The 23,307-nt window shown below is 37.6% G+C and overlaps 1 long non-coding RNA gene across 1 annotated transcript in view; it reads left to right on the top strand.

Annotated features, from left to right (window-relative positions):
- Positions 1–23,307, top strand: part of LOC146445501 (uncharacterized) — a 33,401-nt gene that overhangs the window by 5,048 nt on the left and 5,046 nt on the right. The window contains exons 3-9 of the long non-coding RNA XR_014855199.1: positions 2,213–2,558; positions 3,057–3,182; positions 3,980–4,098; positions 6,163–6,535; positions 7,253–7,321; positions 21,633–21,890; positions 22,584–22,648. This is a non-coding gene — a long non-coding RNA (uncharacterized LOC146445501). The remainder of the gene's footprint in view (positions 1–2,212; positions 2,559–3,056; positions 3,183–3,979; positions 4,099–6,162; positions 6,536–7,252; positions 7,322–21,632; positions 21,891–22,583; positions 22,649–23,307) is intronic.

The following is a 23,307-nucleotide window of genomic DNA, read 5'->3' as shown; positions in this document are numbered from 1 at the left end:
TGCTGCATCAGCTCTGGGCTCCCAGCACAGCAAGGACAGGGAGCTGCTGGAGCCAGGCCAGAGGAGGAACCTAGGTGATCAGAGGGATGGAGCAGCTCTGCTGGGAGGAAAGGCTGGAAGAATTAGAATTGTTCAGCCTGCAAAAAAGAAAGCTTTGGGGTGACCTAATGGTGCCTGAAGGGAGCCCACAAGAAAGGTGGAGAGAGATAATTTGCAGGAATGGGTAGCAACAGGACAAGGGGAATGGCTTCAAAGAGAAAGAGAGTAGGTTTAGGTTAGATATTAGGAAGAAATTCTTTACTGTGAGGCTGGTGAGGCACTGGCACAGGTTTCCCAGAGAAGCTGTGGGTGTCCCATCCCTGGAAGTGCTCAAGGCCAGGCTGGATGGGACTCTGAGCAACTTGGGATAGTGGAAGGTGTCCCTGACCATAGCAGGAACTAGACCTTAAGGTCCCTTCTAATCCAGACCATTCTATGGTTCTGTGATTTTCCCTACATAAGCTTTTATAGGCTTGTGAAATATATGTAATTAATCTTGAGTTTTAAGATGCACTTAAAACCGCGTGAATTAACACAAGTTTTACTTCCATAATTAAGTTGTAGCCCATGGTCTGTTCTCATCCCAGCCAAGGTGTAAGCTCCAACAGGGATGTTATGCAAGATCTTGTTTTTTATCTAAACCATTTATTTAAGGAACTACAGTTATCATATTAACTTAAGTATCAGAGTAAACTCTAAGTCACAAAGATTTTTCATATATAAGGATGTAAGTACAACCTCTGAATGTTGATTTCTCTTGAGCAGTTCCCATAGAGTAATTTTGGTTTTGTTCACTGTGCATATGATTCATTTTTGTTTCTCTTCAGGTAGTTTCAGTTATTTGACTGCAGACTTCTGCAAAATGTTTTTATTTCAAGTATAATGACTCCATCCAAGCATAGACTACTGCTCCAGGTTTATTTCCTTGTCAAGATTTTGAGTAACCTTTCATTCCATCTTATGTCAACTCATTCCAGTAGCATTTTGCAGATTTCTCTCTTTAGATTTCATCTCTATTTTCCTTTTCCTCTTCTAAAAGCCCTGATGTTTAATAGCCAGGGTTATCATTTTATGTCCAATTGTTTTCATTCTATTTCTTATGAGGCTACTTTCTTTTATTAATTAATTCCTTAATAATTTATCAACATTAATTGAGATATCAAAGCACTCTTTTTCTCAGATCTTGATTTCTAATACCATTACTGTTTGACCTCAGCTTATGTTTTCATAAACTCTCTAATTCAACAGGACCTTGACTGAATTTCAGATTTGTTGAAAAATTCTCACAAGTTTCCTACGCACTTTTCTTCCTCTTCTGGAGTTCTCAGATGAAATTCTTCACTTTCTAAAATAATTCTTTTAGAGAGCTATGTTTTCAATTTTTTATGGACTAAACTGGTAATTGGTTTTCACTTCTTTGATCCATGTATAGACTGATAAACAACTTTTGAGCATCTGAAAGGTTATGTTAGGAGAAAAAAGTTTTCTTTAGTGTATCTCTACCTGATTTCATAAGTAGACAAAGCTCCTACATGAATTTCTCCCAGTTGCCTACTGCACTTCCTAGATTGCCCAGATCCATATTCCCTTCCCTCCTCATCTTTCTCTTTTGTTCTGTTTTTAGATTTGTTCTTCTGGTCCTTTCTTGCACCAGATGTACCCTTCAGGGCCTGTAGGGACAGAGGGTCACCACTGACAGCTGCTGTGTGCCTGGTAATACAGGAAGATAGATAACCATGATGGGGCCCCAAACCAGCAGGCAGACCTGTGTAGACCTCTTTTTTTTTTCTTATTTTTTTTCTTTTTTTTTTCTTTTTTTTCTGTGTGAGCTTCCCAAGGAAGATGAAAAAGATTTTTATGTTAAAGAAAATTCATGGGGTTTTACATGATAAACTGGTTGGTTTGACTTTTTAAAGAGAGAAAACCAGACAATCCAGGCTAGGCAGGAAAGGAGGGTAAAGGCTTTATATCCAACTTTTTCCCCAACCTCAGTGTCCTTGTGGAAAGGTCTGTGTTTCCAGGCTGGATTTTAGCCAATTTTTAATTGTAGCAAACCCTACACAGCTCCCTCTAGGACATCATTTAACAGCAGCGTTTTTGCATCATGTTCTCCCAATATTTTCTAAATTTCAACACCATTCTCCTTGTCCCTGCATTTGCTCCCTTCTTTCAGCCCTTGCAGGAGGCTCAGTGGTTTCTTTCCACCAGGAAGACCACAGGAATCAGCTGTTCTTTTTGTCTCAAAATAGCAGCACACACAAATTTAGAACGGGCAAAACAAAGAGGCAATTATTGCAATACTTAACACACAGATGACCAAAAAGTTGTGAAAGGTGCAGAAGCTTGTCTCTGTCGTGTTGCTAAAATCCATCAGTGAGAGCAGCAGCCTTCTCCAAACAGCCTTCCCAGTCTCCCAAGGCCAATTATCTGTACAGTCGAGTTAACCATGATATACTGGCAGTTTTCATAGGAGTTGAAAATACGGATTTGTTCGGCAACTGTGCGGTTTGATTGCCGAGGTAAAGAAAAACCTTTCCTGTCTATTTCCTTCCTCATTTTCTGCTATTGGAAAAATAGAAGCAGTGCGCTGTAAAAAAAAAAAAAAAAAGGCAAAAAACTTAAATCTAAAAAAAATCTAAACCTATTCTCTTTCAGTTTGAATCGCTTGTTCTATCACTACATGCCCCTGTAAAAAGTATGCTTCCCTAAATTAACTGAGTCCTTACTGCTTCTGTTTTGTGTCTTTTGAAAATGGGATGAGAATTCTGTGACCCTTTGGTATTTTAGGGATCTTTACTCAGGTGTGTTTGTTGTTTATATTACAGCAATTTTCCCCCTATTCTTTCTCATTTTGGATTTGTTTCAGTGGGTTTTATGGGTGATTTTGGTTTTGTTTTTTTTTTCTTGTTTATCTTTTGTTTTAACTAAAATTTTACTGATAGAGAAGATAAGAAGAAAACTCTTCAACTAGGAATTTGTGGCTATTGTTAAATATTAACATTGCTGCTAATTTACAGGGGATTTATTTTATGGACCTCATGTTTTTCTTCAGTGACAAAGAGGATAGAAGTTCCTGAAAGATGAGAAAATAGAAAGCAGTATAAAATGAAGCTGGCATTGGGAGAAAATTTCTCTTGTGCTCTGTGGGTAACTGCTGCATTTTTGTTTTCTCAGGTACAGGTGCTTTTAAACAGCTGTATTCTGATGATGTTTCGATAAATATTTTAAATACATAAATCCAGTGAAGATTTCTGAAAACAAAATGCAAACAAATAACAAAAATTCTTTGGATTTGTTCTGCATAGACTGATTTGTGTCCTTAAATGTGGTGATCAACATCTGTGGTGGAGAATCTGAACCTTACTTCCCACACTGCCCCAGGGGGTTTCTGCTGCAAAACTGATTAAATTTACAGAGATAAGACACTTGTAAATAGTCAATAGAAACTGTTCCTGCCGAGGCAGGAAAGGTCATGGAGAACAGTCTTTTGTATGTAAGATACTTAGGAGGTGTTTTTAATGGAGTTTAAATTAACCAGTTGCAATGAATCCTGCATGTGCCAGAGAGGTCACTTTAAAACAGTGTGCCAGCTGGATTATTGGAGCCAAGCAGAGCAGCAATTCAGGGGGTCTTGCCTGACCTTCCTGAAGGTGTCATTGCAAGGATCTTTGATCCTCTCTTCCCTGCAAGCACTAATTTATGCCAAGATCTCAAAAATAAATTAGTTTTTTTTTAATAAAGGCTCTGCCTTTTCATGTCTGTATCACAGGTTTCAGGTATACTGCCATAATCTGAGAACAAGCCTGGGCAAATTCTCCAAAGAATATGGGGGCAAGCTAGGCATTTAACAATGGATATTTAAATTTCAGGAGGATATGGAATTGGTAACAGAAATTGATTTTCCAAATATGGGAGCCGTGAATCATTTTGCACTTTCCAGAATTCATGCAACCAGGTGAGAGCTGGTCAGCCTGTGAACACCCGGTTCTGACTGCAGGTACTCCCCTCTGCCTCCAGGCTGAATAGCTGCTTACAGTGTGATTCTGCAAACCAGCTCAGGTAAATACAAACCATGTGAAGTAAACTTGTGAGAGAGCTCAATGAAAAGTTAAAATAACTCACTCAGAGGAGTAATGTTTGAAACTGGAGCTGATAATTTACATGCTTTTTGGCATTTATTTGAAATTGTTCTTACAAATTTCTTCTTTTCTTTAAAATAATTGCACTTTCTGGAGCATGCTATAATTTGTCACTTGTTGGCATTATTTTCCATTGGGAAAAATGCCTTCTGCTTCATGTATGGCATAGAAAACACTGTGCTTGCTGCCTGACACTGTAACACACACAGTAAACAATTTAAAAATGTCCCATTGTCTGAATGTTTCTTCTCTTCTCTGAACAGAGGTATTTTTAAAACTAAATATTGGTTTTCTTCTTTTCACTTTAAACCTCCCTGGAAACGACCTCTTCTCTCCTGCCAGGACCTCTGCTCATAAATGGTGGCTCAGTTTCACAGTTAAGTAAAAGTCTCCCATTAATCCCTGAAGGACCTGAGCTGATGAGCTCCTCAGGGACCTGGGGCCAGAGCAGGAAGCACTGCTCTAACGAGCTCCCTTTGAGAGAAATGCTGTCTGAAATAAATGAGAGAACCTGCAAAATGGCCTTAAATTTATATTTCCATCAAAAATTCTAAAAAAACACACTGGTGTTCCAGATTTAGCTTCATTTTGGTCATCCAATAATAAAATTTTTGTCATTCAACAATTCAGTTCAATTCAATCCCAAATCATTTGGGATACTGCTGTAGGAAACCAAAAGAGTAGAAAGCCATAAACACCTCCTAATAAATCCTATGGAATCCTGATTTTAGTCCAAAAAAAATTTCTAATGTTTTCTCCATTGAGAAGATGTCATTGTGGGAAGAGGTCCAGAAGCACCAGGACTCAGCTTGAATGTATTCTCATCCTAAAAAAAAAAATTCATTGTGTGCTTCTTCCCCCTCTACTTCCTGGTGAAGATGTAAGGATATTGTTAAAAAAAACCCACCAGAGATGGAGCTTGTGATGTAGGACTAAGGCATTTTATACTATAGCTGCTGCAGGACCAGCATTAGAAGCCACATATATTTGTATGAATACTTTTTTCCTCACCTCAACAGGTAAATCAGAGCTGCATATCCAAGACTTCATGGGGAAGGACACATGAAGGAGTTCAAATCTTAGGCACGTATATTCCACAAGTGTTGAATTTATTAAGCATGTTTTTTTTGCTGCTTTTCTTTAATATGAAGAAAGAGTGCAAGTATTATTGTCTAAAATGAGACTTTGAAAGGGTAAACGTGCTTTCTTGCAAGGTTGGATGTATATGTGTTTGCTTGTAAATGGGCTGAGAATATCTGCCATTATATCCCCTTTTCCTGAGTTTTGTCAGTCGTGCTGTGAAACATGTCAGTAACAAAAGTGGTTTCTTTGGAAATAAAGAACTATAGATTTTTTTTCCCATTTTCACAACACTAGGTGTATAGTTTCACATAGATTAAAAGTAATTTCCCCAGATGTTTCTTGTAAAATGAAATGATAGAATTATTGCACAAAATATTTCCTTCCAGAAAGGTTGGAAAAAAAGCAAAAAATTTAATTTACAGTAATTCTTGCGTACATCCATCAGCTATATTTATGCTTGACTGAATTAAAAAATCAACCCAAACGTTTCCAAAATAGACTGTTCAGTATGGTAATTGGCTCTTGCCATAACAAGGTGCAATATTTTTTAAAAAACTTTAAGACATTACAGGGATTTGAGTGCATTACCACAGCACAGTAATGCAGATATCATTGTTAAGTTTGTGAGCTCAAAAAAAGGGTAACATCTAAAGATTAACTGAGATCAATAGGGAGTCTTATGGACAAAACCCAGAGATGTGTCACTTGTATTCTTTTTTTATGATTGCCAGGGAATGCTTGAAGTGACTTTAACAAATATAACTCTTTAGAAGCAATTTCTCCTGGAAAATGCAAACTTTTTTTTGTGTGTTGACTGAAGTAATAGCATTTTAGCTCTGGTTATGAGCTGGAATGTATTTAGACTGCAGTAATTTATGTTTCTGAGTGTTCTAACTTTCAGAGCCCTGAGTATATTGCTAAGCTACATTGTTCAGTGCTTTCACCTTTCCTGAGAGTGGAAACCAGCATATCTCAAACCCTGAAGAGCCTGAAAGTCCTATGGCACGAAGATGTGAGATGTCATGGCTCCAAACTCACAGAATTAGAGACTGGTTGAGGTTGGATGTAACCTCTGAAGATCATCTGGTCCAACCCATCCTGCTCAAGCAGTACTACCTAGAACCAGACGCCCAGCACTGAGTCCGGACAGCTTTTCAGTTCCTTGCTCACTGTCTGTGGATAAAGGGTTGGAAAACTGTGAGGAGAGAAATAATTTTGTTCCTACATGTAAAGGCCTCTTAGAAAATTGACAAATAGGACTTTCTGTGACTGCGGTAAGTGACACCAAGAGAGCATGAAGCTGGCAGTCACATGTGCTCTATGTCTGTTAAAAAGCAAACATAATTGCATAAGATGTTAAATAATCAGATTCACGGGTTGTGGTGGGAAAGTGTGTGAGTGCCTAGTGAGAAAACGAGTGGCAAAAATGGATAAGTTTAACAAAAGCATCTTTTAAGTCTAATGAAGTTAACGGCAGTTTTGATGATAACATGTCCTGAGTCTAACAGAAACAGTAGAATGAAGTAGAATCCCCTTCAAAAATCCCTCTTTATTATTTTGGATGACTCTACCAGCAGCACCATCAGGGACATCTCCATATTTAGGCAGAGCCAGGACATTTTCTGGAACAGATTAGGTTCAGAGGTGCCTGGGTAGAGCTGATGCATCTGCGTGTGACTAGTGGAGTTGTTCTGCCAGGGAAAGTCATTGGAAGAAAAGCAGGAAGATTCAGGTTGAGAGGGAAATTCTGGAGATCACCTGTTCAAACCCTTGCTAACTGTCCCCTATGTGATCTGTTTCCTACAGCCACCATGTTTTACCTGTCAGTTGTCCCTTTGCCAGTGAGACTGATTTAAGAAGCTGTCAGGCTGGAACATGGCCACACTGGGGACCCAAAGGTGCCACGGGGAATAAGGTGCAAAACAGTAAAACTCTTGGAAAAATGCATTTGTTTTTGCCTATGTGTAACAGATCTTTTCTGTCCTAAGCAGAATGAAAAGAAAACTCTAAAGCAATGACTGTTGCCAACTACTGAACTGTCTGCAAGGACGTAACATTCTGTAAGTAAAAATCATTTAACTTTTCACATTTTCAATAGCTAAATAGTGATGTGATCCACTTTGTAGGTGTCTGCTTTGCTTGTTTGTTTTTTAAGCAGTGCTTTCTTATTTTTGGCGAAACGCTTTCCTGTATCAAAGTAATTACTTTTATCCTGTCGTTGGTATACAGTAGCTGTGTCTGGTGGGTTCATTGGGTTTTATCAAATCCTGAAATGTATGCTATCTGTGTAAAATGCCTGGATTTAAGAGGTCCGATGCCAGTGGGTAGCACACTTGGGGATAATGGCAAAAGAATGGTCCTGAAGAACTTAGTTTGACCCAGATTAAAAGGTGCCTCACTGAATTGAAGGATGCTGCACACCTAGATGGCAGACAGCTGTGAGATAGATAAAAGTGTGAAGGCAGAACATGGTTCTAAAGAAACATATGTGAGTTCTGGCAGGTCTGCTCTAAAATTTGTCTAGCATCACCTTATTTCTAAATTTAAAATTCATCAGACTTCAGTTCATATTTTTGATATATCTTGAGTGTGTCTAAAAAGTAGATGGTTAAAAAACTATATTGGAAATAATGGGCAAAACAAGTATTAAATAATTTTTTAAAGTAGAATGATAGTTGGAAATTTGTGTTGTAGTTGCAGTGAAGGGCTGAGGGGTGGATTTTGTGTAATTTGTCTTTTTGTCTTGTGTTGGGATATTATCTGTGGATTTGATATAGGGAACTTTTTTTGCTCTTTTCTTTCTGTTTAGCTTAGGTGTTCTATTGGTTTTTTTGTTATTGTAAGTGAAAATTATATGTTGAATGTGGATTTTAATGATTATTCTTATATAGGAATAATATGAAGTAATTTTGCACTACTTTTTGGTAACTCCATGAATGCTCTCTTTTAATGGTCTCCAATTTATGAAGAGGTGCATGAGATATGTGTTTTATTACAATCATCCCTTGAATAATCAGATGATAGTCCTTAGTAGAAGTGAAATACCAGGCTAGATGTACTGTTCTTGTGTTTGCTATGCCAAAATCATATGTTTCCATGGCAACAGAGTTAATCTATACTGTTTCAATTGGATGAACCCTGATAAATTTTGCTACCTAAAGTAATCTCAACTGTAGCCCAGTGACACTAGATTGCATAAAATAAATTGTCTGAGTCTAGTCTTTGTCACTATTTAACCAAGATGCATTAAAGAATTCAAGGTAGCTCAGCAGTCCTTATTCAGTACTGCAATGTGGAGAGCAAAGCTGCCTCCTCTAAATCATATTTTCTTAGCTGCTGAAGGAGCTAAGTCATACCAAACTGACTTTCTACCTTTTGTCTGACTCCCTGCTGTGAACGTGTTTCGAGGTTTTGAAATTCAGCTTCTCTAAACATTAAAATTTTAGTTGAGCCTCTTTGCCACACAGTCTGGAGGAATTTCATCTACAAAGACATCCTCCCAACATTTCTAAGCTTGGCCCCCACACCATGGGTCAATGAGCCCCTTAGGAAAAAGGATCTTGCATCCAACTCCCATAGATACCCAGATCCAGCCCAACCCTCTCTGGTGTGCCAGCAATGCAGATGCACTGCAGTTTCACCTTTGGAAGTACGTGGTTTTGAACCAAATTAAGACACTCATAGATTGTTATGTGTAAAAGAAAAAATAGAGAAAAAGAAGAAGAGCTCCTTCTTAGTGCAAGGAAATGTAGAGCTCATTTAGGGGATGACAGTGTATTACGTCTGCTTTTTCTGTTCTTTGGCCTTAGGCTGTGGCTGCTTAAGGAGTCAGGGATTCATTCCCTGTGGCATTTCCCTGGCAGCGGAAGCCTTTTTTTCCTGTGAAGTTTCCTTCTTCAGATGAACTTGCAATTAGTAAAGACATCTCTGCTCCTGTAGTTTTTTCCAGACCTGCTCTTGGCCTTCTTCCTCCAAACATGACTTAAAAGGGAGCTAACAGATCTTTCAAGTTTCTTTCTCAAGTGACCCTGGAAGACTGTCATCAGTTTATTGCAGTTTCCTTGTAGGTGTTTTTTTTTACTTCACTTTCCCTTTAATTCTTCAGAACTGGAAGTGTAAATCAGAAATCATGGCTGGTTTTGTTCATAGCTTGTGCTGCTTGGTCGAGGTGTCATGAAAATTCAGGGGTAAGCATCAGATTTCTTTTTCATTTCTCCTGGATTCTAGTTCACCATGAAGGAAAAGACCAGGAGACAGGGAAAATAACCTGATTTCCAAAATGAAGTTCCTACTGAACTGTAAATGCTGTCAAAGCCCTAACCAAACTTCAGAGCTGTTATATGAAGAAGAGGCCTTGAAATAGACAATATTCCCAGATACAAGCAATGAAAATACTCCTTAGACCTTATTTTCAACCTGCAGTTCGAGCAGCATACTCCAGATGGCACACAATGATGAGAAAATTATACCTGTGCTGCTTTGAGAGAAGGAGTATGCAAACAGCAGGAGCTTGTTAACACAAAGCCCCTGGAAGCCCTTCAGGACTGACAGTCATCTGTACATTCAGAAAACACGCCAAACTTTCCACTTTTTAATAGATAGTGTCTCAGGGAAAAAAGAAAAAAATCCGGTGCTAATCTCAATTATAATGCAGGATACACAAATGTTTGAAGAATTGTCATCCTTTATATGCTAATAGTTATTGAATGGCAGATGTTTTCCAAGCAGAGAGATGATTAATTTGGCCTTTTGTTGCAAAGAAATAAGATATATGAATTTTTAAGGGAGATTATTACTTGAACATAATTAGAAGGGATATACCAGCAACATCTTATATTAAAGACATGTTGCACTACTTTTTTCTCATTCTGGGCAAAACTTTTCCTTGTGATTAGTCCTAATTATAATGAGTACTGCAAACTGAAAAGGGCAACCATATCTGAAGAGTCATGTGCTTGGATTTCAAGAATAATTCTATGAGACATGAATACATGCCTGTATTTGCACCACAAGAGAGGAGAAAATTCTGACTGCATCTTAGCAACTGATCAGACCCCATATTGCATAAAAATTTTACAGACTAAACTTTCAGAAGCTGATGAGGCTTTTGAATTGTGGGAAAAACCCTGTATTTCCAGTGAAATGATAAACTGTACAGGATGTGGGTGCTGGTTCTGACTTTGTTCTGAATGAGGATTGAGTTTCTGAATATTTACAGAAAGAACACGAAAATGATTTCTGGCGCTCCTGGTGCTAATGCAGTTTCTAACAAAAATCCAGCCATGTTACAGAAACCCTTCAAAGGGCTTGCAAACTGGCCTTCTCATTTTGCTGCCCAAAAGGCTCCCTTGAGACCTCATGAAAACAGCTTTCCTGAAGCCCTGGTCCCATCTTAGGGTAGGCAAAAGGTGAAGCAGTTATCTAAAAGCAACAAAAAATGGCACTAGTAGAGCAGCTTTTCTCTACAACAATCCTCTGAAGCACATTTTAAATAGTTTATTCTGTAGCCTAGGTGGCTTTAGATAAATGCCACAGCAATGCCCTTTGTAAATGCACAAATCTAGGTAAGTACTGTATTGTGTGAGGGGGCAAGGTTTACTTTTTGTAGTTCCACACATTGATTCTGATGAACATTTCATGCAAAAGGAGTTTCTGTAGTAGAACATTTCAGAATTCATGAATAGTAATTGAGCCCTTTAGTTCTGCACTAAACTTAAATCCATTATTCTCCATTTAAAGCAGACACATCATGTTGCTCTACAGAACACTGCTCTGTCAATTCAGTGCTTTTTTCAGTGAGCTGGGCTAGAATATTAAGCACTCTTTGCTCTCAGTATTCTTGCTGTGCTTGGCACATTTGGATTCCATTTGAAATAGGCAAATAGCAATTCTGTTGTTCACAATGAATAGCCTATATGTGTATGTGCACCTTGCCTTTGAAAGGGGGAGCACATATTATTTGCCACATCTTGATTCTCTGGCAACTGAGTTGCTTCATTTCCTCTCTCTCTCGCTCTCTCTGCACATAAGCAGCGACATGTAAAATGTAATAAAAGCCCCTGACACTTTTCTCTCCTCTCTACCAAACAAACCAGTCTCTTTTGGCATTCAGATTGTGCTTTTCTGTTTTCCTGTCATGGACAAAGTAAAGAAATGCATGCAAAAACAAAGAATTAAGTGAGAAAAATTAAAGTTTCTAACAGTCCCCTCCCATGCTGAACATTTTTCAATCATTTTTTAGCATGTAGCTATTACTGTGCCTATGTTGTAGTGTGCTGATGCAGCCATATGCCTGGTCCTACCCTGCTACTCGAGATAGATACAATTCAACCTCTCCCCATATAATTTTTTTAGTTGCTGAAGCTCTATGAATGCACAGCTTAAACTCTGCTAGCATGTCCCAATAAGTTTGTGCACTGGAAGGATTTTATGTTCTTCTTAAGCAATAAATCATGTGGTTTTGCTTAAATGAATTATTGTGTTTGAGAACGGTGTGGTAAGCAGAATTTTATAAAAGCATGCCAAAATTTAAAGTTTGCAGCTCCCCAATTTTTTGCCTATTAGCTTCAGTTCTATTACATTTAGATCTATGTTCATAGGGTTTGCCTGCATAAACGCTGGGGGGGAGGAGGAATTAAATAGAGCATCTGAAGAGAAAGTGTCTGTTCTATTTTGCTTAGCACATCTCCTATTCTGGTTCCTACAACTAGGAGAAATCATACAAGGAATTCTCTCCTTTCTATTCTTAGTTTTAGAGTAACCTTAAACCTAAGAGATTCTAAGGAAAAATTATGATGTTTCTGCAGCAAGATGCACAAAGCATGATGTTTCTCTATTTTTTCCTACCAGCCAAGTCCAAATACCATTACAAGGGATAGTTCTCTCTTTCTGAGCCAGTTTGAATGTGGAGCTGGGGTATAAAACCACTGCTTCTGCCTGCATTGGCTGATGGTGTTTTGATCTGTGCATCAAGGAGATGTTAGGGTAAACGTGAACAGCAAAAGAGCTGAAGCTGCCAACATTGCTATGATGGTTTATAATTAAGGTTGTTTTAAAAGGTTGATTGAAAAGCCCCTGTGAAACAATCCCTAGGGAGAGATCACAGCCAGTCAGGGGCTCTTCAGCACAACACACATGAATTCACCTATCCTGCCACCCATTTGTACCTCTCCTGCCACCCAGTGATGATGGCACTGAATAATCTGCATGTTCTACCTGCTGTGATAACACCTTTGCAAAGTCCTCAGCTTCCAGACAGGGAAAAGCAGCTTGAGAAGACTTACAAATGTATTCCAGTCTTCCTAGCTCAGGAGGTGTCCATGAAGTGCTTTAAGATTACCAATTGCAACTGTCTTGTTTGAACTGAAAGATGTGTGAGGAATGGAGATGCTAGATTCGAAAATTGTTTAAAATGCAAATCATTGTCTTGCCTCACAATCAATTTTTCAAGAAAATAAGAAGGTAACACTTTGGAACTTAAAGACTGTAATTTAAATTTAATATTAATGCTTGGATTGTGAAGCTAATTGACCCAGGGCCTCATGTAGTGGAAAAAAGTAGATGCTCAACAAGAAAAGCCAGGGGTTTTTGTTTGGTTGGTTTGGTTTTTGGGGTTTTTTTGTCAGAAAATGGACACATTCTGCTATGGGCTGAGTTTTGTTCCTTGTAGAGGTCAAACCTGTGTCTGCTTGAAAAATTCATGATCTAGAAAAGGTAATTTTTAATGAATATTTATGAAAGATGTCCTTTCTTATCAGAGCTGTGCAAGTTTTCAGAAGCTTGCCACTAAGTCTGGCTCCTGATTTTTAGCAAATAACTTGCGAGTTCCATCAGAGAAAATATTCAGGTTACATTTTTGTCTAGCTCTTTCTAGTTTTTTCTGGGCTGTATCCTTTTTGCATAGAAAGACATCACTGGGGAGCATATCATATGCAAGTTGGATTTTTTTTCTGTAGAAGACTAGTAGTTAGAGAAAGTTAATGTTTTAAATTAATCCTACTTAAATGTTAATCACTTTTAAAAAATCATCACAAAAATAAACATAAGCTGATGACAGGGAAAAAGGGATTTGGAGCCAGAGATTCTCCCAGGTGCAGGGACCTGCTGAGGCCATGTGGATGGGCTGAAGCTTTGTCATCACCAATTTCCAGACTAAGTTTTGTATTCCATGGGCAACATTGCCTTTAAATAAGTCCATGGTAAATATTTCAAGAAAAAAATATTGCTCCTATGTTTTGATAGAGTCATAAAGGGCAATGAAAGTACTGGATTCTGATTTCCTCTCACAGTTTTACAATTTACAATTATTGTGTGGAATTTTCCCCACTTCCCTCTCTCTTTTCTACACCTTTTGTGTGTTGAAAAGGCTTTACATTTTTATGTTATTTTATTTCACTTACTTGAGAGGTTTAGCCAGTATTCCCTATCCTGCTCACATAAAAACCTTATTTTATTGTGTATCACAATGTCATTCTTTCTATTATTTTAAATCCTGCCTTTTAAAACATACAATCTGATCACAGCAATGCACCTTTTGTATAATGCCACATTGGTGGATGCCTCTGCACCTTGTGACCATCCTGAGACCAATGTCAGAGAGGCAGAATTTTGGGGTACAGTCAGCTAAGAAAGACGGATAATTCCAATGCAGCCTGAATTTCTGCTCTGCCTGCTTAAGGGCTTCCTTTTACTTCTGGCCCTCTGGGCTAGCTCCCTCTGGAATTTCTTTTAGAGTTAATCTCAAGTGGATGGGAATTATTCATAACTTCATTTAATATAGGAGAACAAATCTTAGCTGGTAGAGGTAGTATATTGTCTTGCAGTTCTTTTTAATGCTCTAGCTGGTAAATACAGATTTTGTAGACAATATCAAAAGTAGTATTAACTTTCAGTGGAATCTGGTATGGTTCTGGTGAAGAGCAATCACCTCATGGTAAAGTAATGAATTCCTTCAGTTCTTTTTAAATATTTTAGCTTCAATTATGTGTATAAGATCGTTTTTACCTGAAGAAAAAAAAAGAAAAAAAAAGGAAGCATCTCTTAATAAGAGAAATGCAATATCATGTGACTGTGCAAAATCATACTTGAGCGTATTTGACATTTTATGGGGGATAAGGAAAAAAAAAAAGAAAACAACCCACAACCAACCTCCAAAGGAGTAACAACCACAGGTAAATTTTCATAAATATCTAAAACAAGTAATTTCAATAACCTGCAGGATACTAAAGAATCCACAAGTTCCGATGTGCTACTGAAGTTAAATAATAAAATGTTTTCTAAAACTGGTTTTTGTTATAATAGCTTGACTTATACCTAATAAGTAGAAAAGAAAGTCTTGAAGAACATCTGGTTTTGTAAAATAGGGAAGGCAGGTAGTCATATGATTGTTTTAACTATCTGTCCTTGTTTTAGATAACTATTTCTAATGGATTTATTGAAAAGTGTGATAGAGTCTGATGTAAATCTTATCATTATACCCCAAAAATCACTTTTAATTACCAGAAAATATTAAAGGCTTAAATCTATAGAATTAAGCAACTCTGTTGCACAGAGTTCAACATGTCTGACACTGCCATTTCCCACCCCCTCCTCTGATTATGTATTTTCCCTCTCACATCAATGAATTAGTTGCAAAGAGTAGTTCTGTGACCATCTTAGTGATGGTTTTTCCCTTCACTTTTCATTCATAATTTATCTCTGGGAAGATCAAGTAGGAGTGGTGGTTAACCTGACTGCCAGCTTCCAAAACAGATTGATTTGATGAGGAAGATCATGCAGCACTTATTGTTGGGTTGTGTGGTTCTTTTCCTCAAGAAGTTTACAGTAGGGCTTCTGTTCCTGAATAGTGGGAAATGCTCTCAAAATACAGAATAAAGCATCTTTTAGGAATAACAATAAGCACATAATGAGACATGCAAGTGGCTGCCAGCCTTTTTCTACCTCTTGTTCAGTCCTACATCTCCATACAGTCTGTTTCTGCTTTGTTCGTTCTTGTGCTGTTTGGAGCAATTTTTTTGCATGGAAAATAAATAGTAATATACTGACAACTCATAATGATACCTTATTTTTTCTCATTAGTGGATGCAGTCAAGCCTCATCTTTAATTGATAGCTTAACTGATTAGTCCTGCTTAAAAGTCACTCCTGCCAGGTTGAAATATATGTACTAAGCAGTCTCTTGCTTCAACACCAGCTACTGTCCTCTTTCACTGCCCTGCTGCACTGATTTCTTCACATTTTGGTTGCTAACCTTATTTTGGCTGGACTGTGGATACCATTCAAAAGGCTGACTGAAATTAATCTTCTTAGGTCAAACACTTGTAAGAGGTTGGTAATTTCCAGCTGGAAAGAATTCACAGTAAAGAATTTCTTCCTAATATCTAATCTAAATCTACTCTCTTTTAGTTTAAAGCCATTCCCCCTTGTCCTATCATGACAGACCCTGCTAAAAAGTTTGTCCCCATCTTTCCTGTACGCCTGCTTTAGGTACTGGAATAATCTATAAAGTCTCCCTGGATACTTGTAACTCTTCTTCTGAAACAGAAGCTCCTTTAAAAAATCCTATTAGGAGAAGCTTTTATACTCATTTTGGCCTCATCCTTAAATTTCTATCTGGATTTTAACTTACATATATCAGTGGTCCAGCTCTGCTCCTGGTACAGTCAAATAAATAAGCATTTGCTTAATGGCTTCACTGAAGTAGGGTTTAAGATTTGCTACATTTGTTTTAAAATGAGATCTTACAAAAGAAGAAGTGATTAACCAGCCTCTGGAAATTAGTAGCCACATTTATAAAATCATGGTCTGTATTTCCTTGGACAAAAATGGTAATGAAGGTCTAGCCTGACCTCAAGTGGCACTTAGTGTTTCAGGGGCTTTTTTGTTTTGTTTTGTTTTTCTTTTCCTCCTTTCTGTATTTTTTTGGAAAGGATAAACAGACCAAGTCCAAGTCCCAAACCCCCATTCATGTCATTCATGTCACTGAAATCCTAAACACTGTGAAAGAAAAGCATCCATACACCCACAACAAGAGAGCTACCACAGCTTTTCTGCCTCAAGGGCATTTGCTTCTGGTTCCTGGACAGTGAAATTCCTTTTTCTGCCCCAAAAACTGGCAGCATAGCTTCAAGGCTTGGAGCCTGAGTGGACACTGGAGCCCCTCATCCCTCCCCTGTTGGGAGGGAGCTCTGCAGCTCAGAATCCACCTCAGTGTGAATTTATCCCTCAATTTGGTGTCACAGCTTGGTTTTGATGCACCTTCTCCTCAGGGAGCTGCTGGGCAAGGTATTTATAAACCCCTACTGAGAGTCCCTCCAAATAAACACAGAAAAGTTGCTTCGTCCATATGCAGTAGCTCCTTACTGACTGAAAGTATCACAGTAAAAAGACTGATGATAGAAATTCAGTCTCCCTACCTGAAAATAGAAGAGGAAATTTTTACAAACCCCTTACTGTCAGGAGAAAGCTAACTACTGTACAGTGTAGCAAAATGTAATCAGGTTGTGAATAACCTGTAATTCACATACTTTACAAAGGGTTTTAAAATAGCTTTCTGGGGTTGAAGTAATTTTACCCCTATTATTATACTTACAAATAAAATACCTTTTTAGATTTTTTTTTTTAATTTAAGGAATGGCGTTTCTAAGATCACAGCGGGCTGCAAAAGATGACTCCAATTTATGCAATAATTGAATAATCTCCTTAATATACTCTCAGTTGGGTACTCAGACACATTTGAAAGCCACTGCAAAATTTTATACTCCTCTGTAGCCAAGACTACTCTTTTGTGCTTCACAAGCAACAGGAATTAAGTATTAAAGTAGTCGAGGCAGGGCACAGAACAGAAAGGTAGAAAAGAATCCCCTATCCTGTATGCTGGGCAGATTATAAACTTCTAAAATTATTCCATAGTGCCACCCAATCAGAGTGGGGTTTTATTTTTTTTCTTTTTAACAAGCCAATAACTCATGTAGCACAGCTGGATTGCTTCGGGAGCCCTGCTCCTCTGACAAACTGCAGCTGACACTTTATCTTAGGGCAGAAATCTATGTGTGATGGGACAGAAAGCTTAGTCACACTCTCTCTCAGTCTTCCTTTTCTCAGTCGTTGTGAGGATTCCCTCAGTTGTCAGTTTTGTTTTCAGCCTCCTGCTTTTTTAATTGATTTTGTGCTTTGTGACCTACTGAACTCAAAGTCATATCTTTTAGCATTGTGAGCTTGGGAGGTTTTGTGCAGTTAATTGGTACTCATCAGTACAAGCCAAAATAGCAGTCACTGATGTCTGGGCTCAGAGACACTTGCTGGGAAGGAACTTAGAATTCATACAAGAACTCATGAAATTCAACCTGGAATTTGTATCCTTTCTTCCATCTGAATATTTTCTCCTTTGTTTTGTTTCATTTTTTCCCTGGCTAAAGCGAAAATTCAAAGCAAATTGTTGTGAAACTCCACTGTTTCTGTGGTATAAGATCCCAGAATTAAAATTCTTAGCAGAATGAAGTGGCACATAATAGAATCATGGAATTGCTTAGTTTAGAAAAGTCCAACCTTTAATTGCAGAGAACCCCTTCAAGCTTCTCCCATTGATTAAAAAACGTTATTTTCCATTTAAGTGAAATAATTGGTCATCTTTTCATCTTCAGAGAAGTTACTCAGAAGAATAGAGGGACTAAGTGGTAGATCAACTTCACTACAAAGTTGGTCTGATTTCTGTGACAATTACAAACTAATGAGTTGACCTTGGAACTGCATTGACTCTGTGCTTGCCACTCAGAATAGCACCACTGAATGGTTTGTCTTAGCAGCTGGAAATTGTGGAAAATTTCTCTCTGATACTACTCAGAGAAGCACTGAGATTTGCATAGTTGGAGCTCAACTCCATAAAATTCAAGGATTGTGGAAAGAGACTAAGAGCTGTTGTGAAGTGAGAACAATTTTGGGTAAGCAGTATTGTATTTAGAAGTATTTGCATGGTAGAGGTTAAATTGGTGGGATATAACAACTTTAAATTGCATATGGGATTTAGAAGGGAATTTAACAGTCATGATTAAAATGTGCTTGTTTGGGTTTTCTTTAACACTTAATTTAATTTTCTTCTGTGTATATTCAGGTCTGCTGTGTTTTTTGTCATAATAAAAAACATTTCCAATTGTCTGATAAGCTGCTCTTTTTTAAAACACAACAATCCAGCTTTGAAAGCCATTAAAATTCAGTGGATGCCTTTACCTTAGGCCACACAAAGGGATCAACCAAAAGTCTGCAACTTTTGCCTGCGAGAAATACTTTTGAAAGTTCGCCTCTGCAGCTCCTGTTTTGTGGAGCAACAGTGACAACCAGCGGCCACTCACCTCAAGGTGGCCAAGTTATTCCTTGTAGCTGTCCTGCTGATAACCAGCCTCTCACACTCATTCTTTTCCAGCATGAATGATTTTATCATCCAAAAGTAAAGGGCAGAGCTAATATATTTCCTTTTACTTGTCCTAACTCTGGGAATGAGTTTAAAGGAGTGTTTCTCTCCTCGAGAATAGCTGTGTTCTCACAATTCAGTACAGAGCTGCCACATTCAGACCCAACAGGTCCCTGCTGACCCTTGTTGTCCACATTTCTGTAGTGTACCTACACATGCATGGCCATTAAAGGTTTCCTTGCCTTACTGGTGGTGTATGACACAGATAAAATCAAATTAACTGTGCAAAGCAAATCCTGCTTTAGTTCTCCTGAAGAGAAAGGGAAAAGGTTTGAGGATAAAGGTCACCCTTTGCTACTGATTGGCAGTTAATATACATAATACATGGCACTTGAAAAAAAAGAATTGAAGAATAGCTTGTGTTATCTGCATCTCTGTTTATGATTTCTTCCTTAAAACAAAAAATTTTCCTGGTGGAAATGCTTTAGAAGCTCTGGTAAAAATAATCTTATCCACAGCTTTTAGCAAAGATATTTGTTTCACTTATGCTCTGAACTTTGAGCGATCTGTGCTTTGGGATCAGTGGGAATATTTTTGTGGAGAGGTGCCCTTAAACTTCAGGAAGGGCAAAGGAGTTTGGGTGTCAGTCCAAAGGAGTTTGGTTTACATTGTTTAAAGTTCCATGCCTTACATTTCACTGCTTAACACATGGTAAGTAGTTTGCATGGACTGGGAATAGCCCTCTAAGTGTCCAATGACATTTCTCCTCCTTGGCAAAGATTTTTCCCCCCACTATACTGAAGAGTGGGGAATAAAAAGGTGGCAGAAGGGTGAAGGAAAAATAAAGGGGGAAAAAGGAACCTCCAAACCTTCATTTCCTCTTCTCTGGCACAGTTTCATGAATGCTTATGGCAAATTTGCTTCTGTAATCATAACTTGAACCCATCTGGGGATGAGATTGGCTGCTAGCTTAGTATTTCCACTTAACATATTCATGATTAGCATGCACAGAAGGAGTAGAATTAGGATGAATGTTTTTGGAACAGTACAGATAAATCCTCATAAATGTAGTACAACAGCTCTGGAAATGCACAGTACTGAAATGTAATGAAGCTGAACTCTGTAGAGAGTTTGGTATTCTCAGTACCATGCCTCTCCTAATGAACTCATTTAGATTAGAAAATGGATTTAATATTTTATTGGAATTAACCTGAGCCAGTAAAGAGGATTACAATTTCTTTCCATAAATATGGTGATATTACAGGGTGAGGTAGCATGTTACATGAATATTAAGCATTTTATGAGCATTGTCATGAAGCCAGAAAGAGTATAAGGTAATTAGGTTTTAATATAGTGATACTGTTCTTACAGTAATTAAATTTGAAAAGTGATAAAAGTGTGTTTGAAAATTATTTCAATCCATGTTTTGTTGCATCTTAATACCTTTAAAATATTTAAAATTAAAATTATATTTCCCCCAAATAATCAATTTCAGTAGTTTGATTTTAAACATGGAAAACGAAAAATACCACCTATCTTTAAAACAGGGAAGACACATTCCAGGAAATAAGTGAAAAGTTTATTCCATTTTCTCTAGAACAGTATCTGCTGGTGGGAGAAAATATACAGAAATCAGGAAAAAATCTTGACGTAAATGCAGTATTTTCCTTTGTTTTTCAAAGCCTTGCAAAGTTCTGTTCAGTGTTGTTCCTGTCTCTTAGACCATCTTTTAGAGTCACAAACTTGTTCTTAATTGCAGTCTACGTTCTCCTACGTTTGGAAGGTTATTTACTAAAAGAAAGGACTAAGTCACTGTCATCTTAGTTGTCTTTACAGACATGATATTAAAAAAAAAAAACAACAAAAACCAACAAAATGCAGAAAGGAAGTACTGCAAAAGCTTGGTAAAGTTGTTTGAGCATTATTCTAAATAATTTAGTGTGTTTTAAAAAGAAATTTAGGATCTGAAGTTGCCTTTTAATATAGATTTTCTGTAAAAATATACTCCTGCCTATTTGACCAACTACTAATTTTACCAGCTGAAACTTAGTGCTTGTTGTGCTGGACAACAGGGAAGTTGTCCTGGCCTTAGGGAATTACAGGAAAAATGCAGCTAAGTTGGAGAATCCAGAATGGGTCCAAATGGATGTATGCACTGACATCTTGAGAGAATTTCCCCCCACTATCAAAGCTTTGAAACATCAACAACATAAAACCTATCACAGTCATCAGAATGTTGCTTGTGCTGAAAAAAATGATCTTAAATTTAAAGTGTTGGGGTGGGAACATGGAAAGAGAACAACCTTAACAAGTAGGAGCTTTTTGTGGATGGACAGAGTGAAGCTGGGGTAGCTAAATATGAAAATATACCATGTCATGACTGTGGTAACTTGCATGAAATTAAGTAAAAGTTGAATAGATGTATTTAATGTGACTATTTTTTCTCAGTTAGTCCCAAAATGAAAATTATGTAACAGCACAGAATCTGCTACCAGATTACATATGCTGCTGCAGGCCAGGGTTTTAAATTTAATTCTGAAGGATAGTCCAATAATTGAGAATTTGTTGCATTGTGATCTGAATTGAGCAATGGAATAAAAATTGAGAATTTAATTAAATAAAAAGAAAGCAGAAATTATTAGCTATGAAATGTCATAGGTTTGGAATGATCTATTGAGTCTGAAAAATGCTTCCAAAATATTTACTTCTTTCAGGAAAGACAAATAATGGGAACTGCTTTATTCTTTGTTGCTCTTGGTCTTGTTGTACCTAGAAATTTTTTACTACCCTTACACTTATACATCACATCAGGATGTGATCAGGAGTTATAACATGGTTTATTGAAGAAAATGGGGTTATGATGGGAGGAAAATAGGTTTCAATGTTTTGACGAGTATTTTCAAAAGGCTTTGCATGTTTGTACTGCTCAAAGCCTTAATACACTCAGCATCTTTTCATTTTTCTTAGTGCCACATGTATCAGGGAAATCTGGGAGCAGTTGAATATTGTAAATACTTCCCTCGTGGCCAGCTCTCAACAGATCTTAATTTACAAAATGTTGGACTCTAAAAATTTTACCTGGTGTGTAATTGGGAGGTGATAAATCCTGTCTCAGATTTCCACTAGTTCTGAATAAATATGTTCGTATTCATGGACTGGGGAGTCAATGTTATCAATCCTACAAAAACAAAGCAATACATAAAAAGAAAACAAGAAAACAAACAGGTAAGAAGACCCTAAATCTATTTTTTTAAGTTGTTTTGGTTTTATTCTACATTCTGGTGGTGGTAGTGGTTGTTATTACTGTCATTCTCTTGGTTCCCTGGCTCAGGAATTATTTCTGTGCATCACTTATTTTGGGTATTGCTGCCATATTTATGAAGAGAAGTTACAGAATCACTTATCTACATAATATTAGTCTGCTTGACCAGCAATTAACAGTGGCACCAGCCTTGTGCATTATTCTGAGTGCTTCCAGCCCCAGCACATCTGCAGAGATTCTGCCTTTCTCTCCTGAGTCACCAGCATGACCTCTTTTTCTTCTCCAAGCAGACACTGGGGGTAGTGAAAAAGAAAAGAGAATGGAGCAAGAGGGATGGGAACTACTGAAAAAAACCTGCTAGGTACTTTCCTCTCTTCTCTCCTCAGCCTTCTTTAAATAATTTCATTTCATTTCATTCCTGAGCCAGTTCTGGCAGCAAATTTTCCCTGAAGAGGTGGGAAAGCAGCAGCAACAGCCTGTCTGGTGTGATTTGCCTCAAAGCAGACCTGAAATTCCCTAGAAGGCCCTCAAGGCAGGACTGAAATTCCCTAGAAGGCTAAAATGCTGCATATCATTGGAAGAGTGGCTTCTCCCTGGAAGAAAATCTCAAGAGGTGGCACTTCATTTATTGAATTTTGACCTTGCTGTGCTTACAGTGCAGTCCTGGGTGAAGTTCTGCTTTGGGCTTGAGCAGTAAGCGAGTGGGTTCCAATGACAAATGGTAAAACTCAAATTTTAGTAGCAACGTCTTAATAACACAACATTGAGTTGTAATTGCCTTTTTGTTATAAATACATTTTCTTCCTTGGGCTCTTATCTCTGTTCGCACTCAATTTTTTTCATTTTCATAATTAATTAAAATGGCAATGTACTATAACCAGTGATTGAATTATATGATATTACTTGCCTAAGGCGATCAAAATTAATCAAAATAAGGAGTGAGAGTTTTGCTATTTTTAATACAGCTGATTTGATTCCTGGGGTTTTGATCAAATTAAATGAAGGATCAAATTAACCAGTGATTAAATTGAGTAAAAGGCACTTTGTATGCCTGAAATATATTTTAATTTAATTAATTTCAAGACACAAAATATTAACTGGTGTTTTAAAAATTCATTTGTATTTTACTGTTTAATTTTCTAGAAAGTATTTCCTTTTCAAGGTTAGAATCTTTTGCAGGAGAAAAACCACACTTTTAAAATTATTTCCTTCTTAGTCCTTTCATTTTCCCCTGTACTTTTTATGCTTGTAGAGAATCCTTTGCACACATAAATTACTATAGGGGAGCTTGTGAACTCAACCTACCAAGAACTGACGTGCCAAAGGCCAGTTCAGAAGAAATCTGAGCCTCCTCACAGCAGAACCTGCCAACCTGAGCAG

The sequence above is a fragment of the Lichenostomus cassidix genome, chromosome 1 (genome assembly GCF_008360975.1).
Source record: "Lichenostomus cassidix isolate B80296 chromosome 1, HeHo_3.0, whole genome shotgun sequence".
NCBI lineage: Eukaryota > Metazoa > Chordata > Aves > Passeriformes > Meliphagidae > Lichenostomus > Lichenostomus cassidix.
This window is presented reverse-complemented; position numbering and strand designations above follow the sequence as displayed.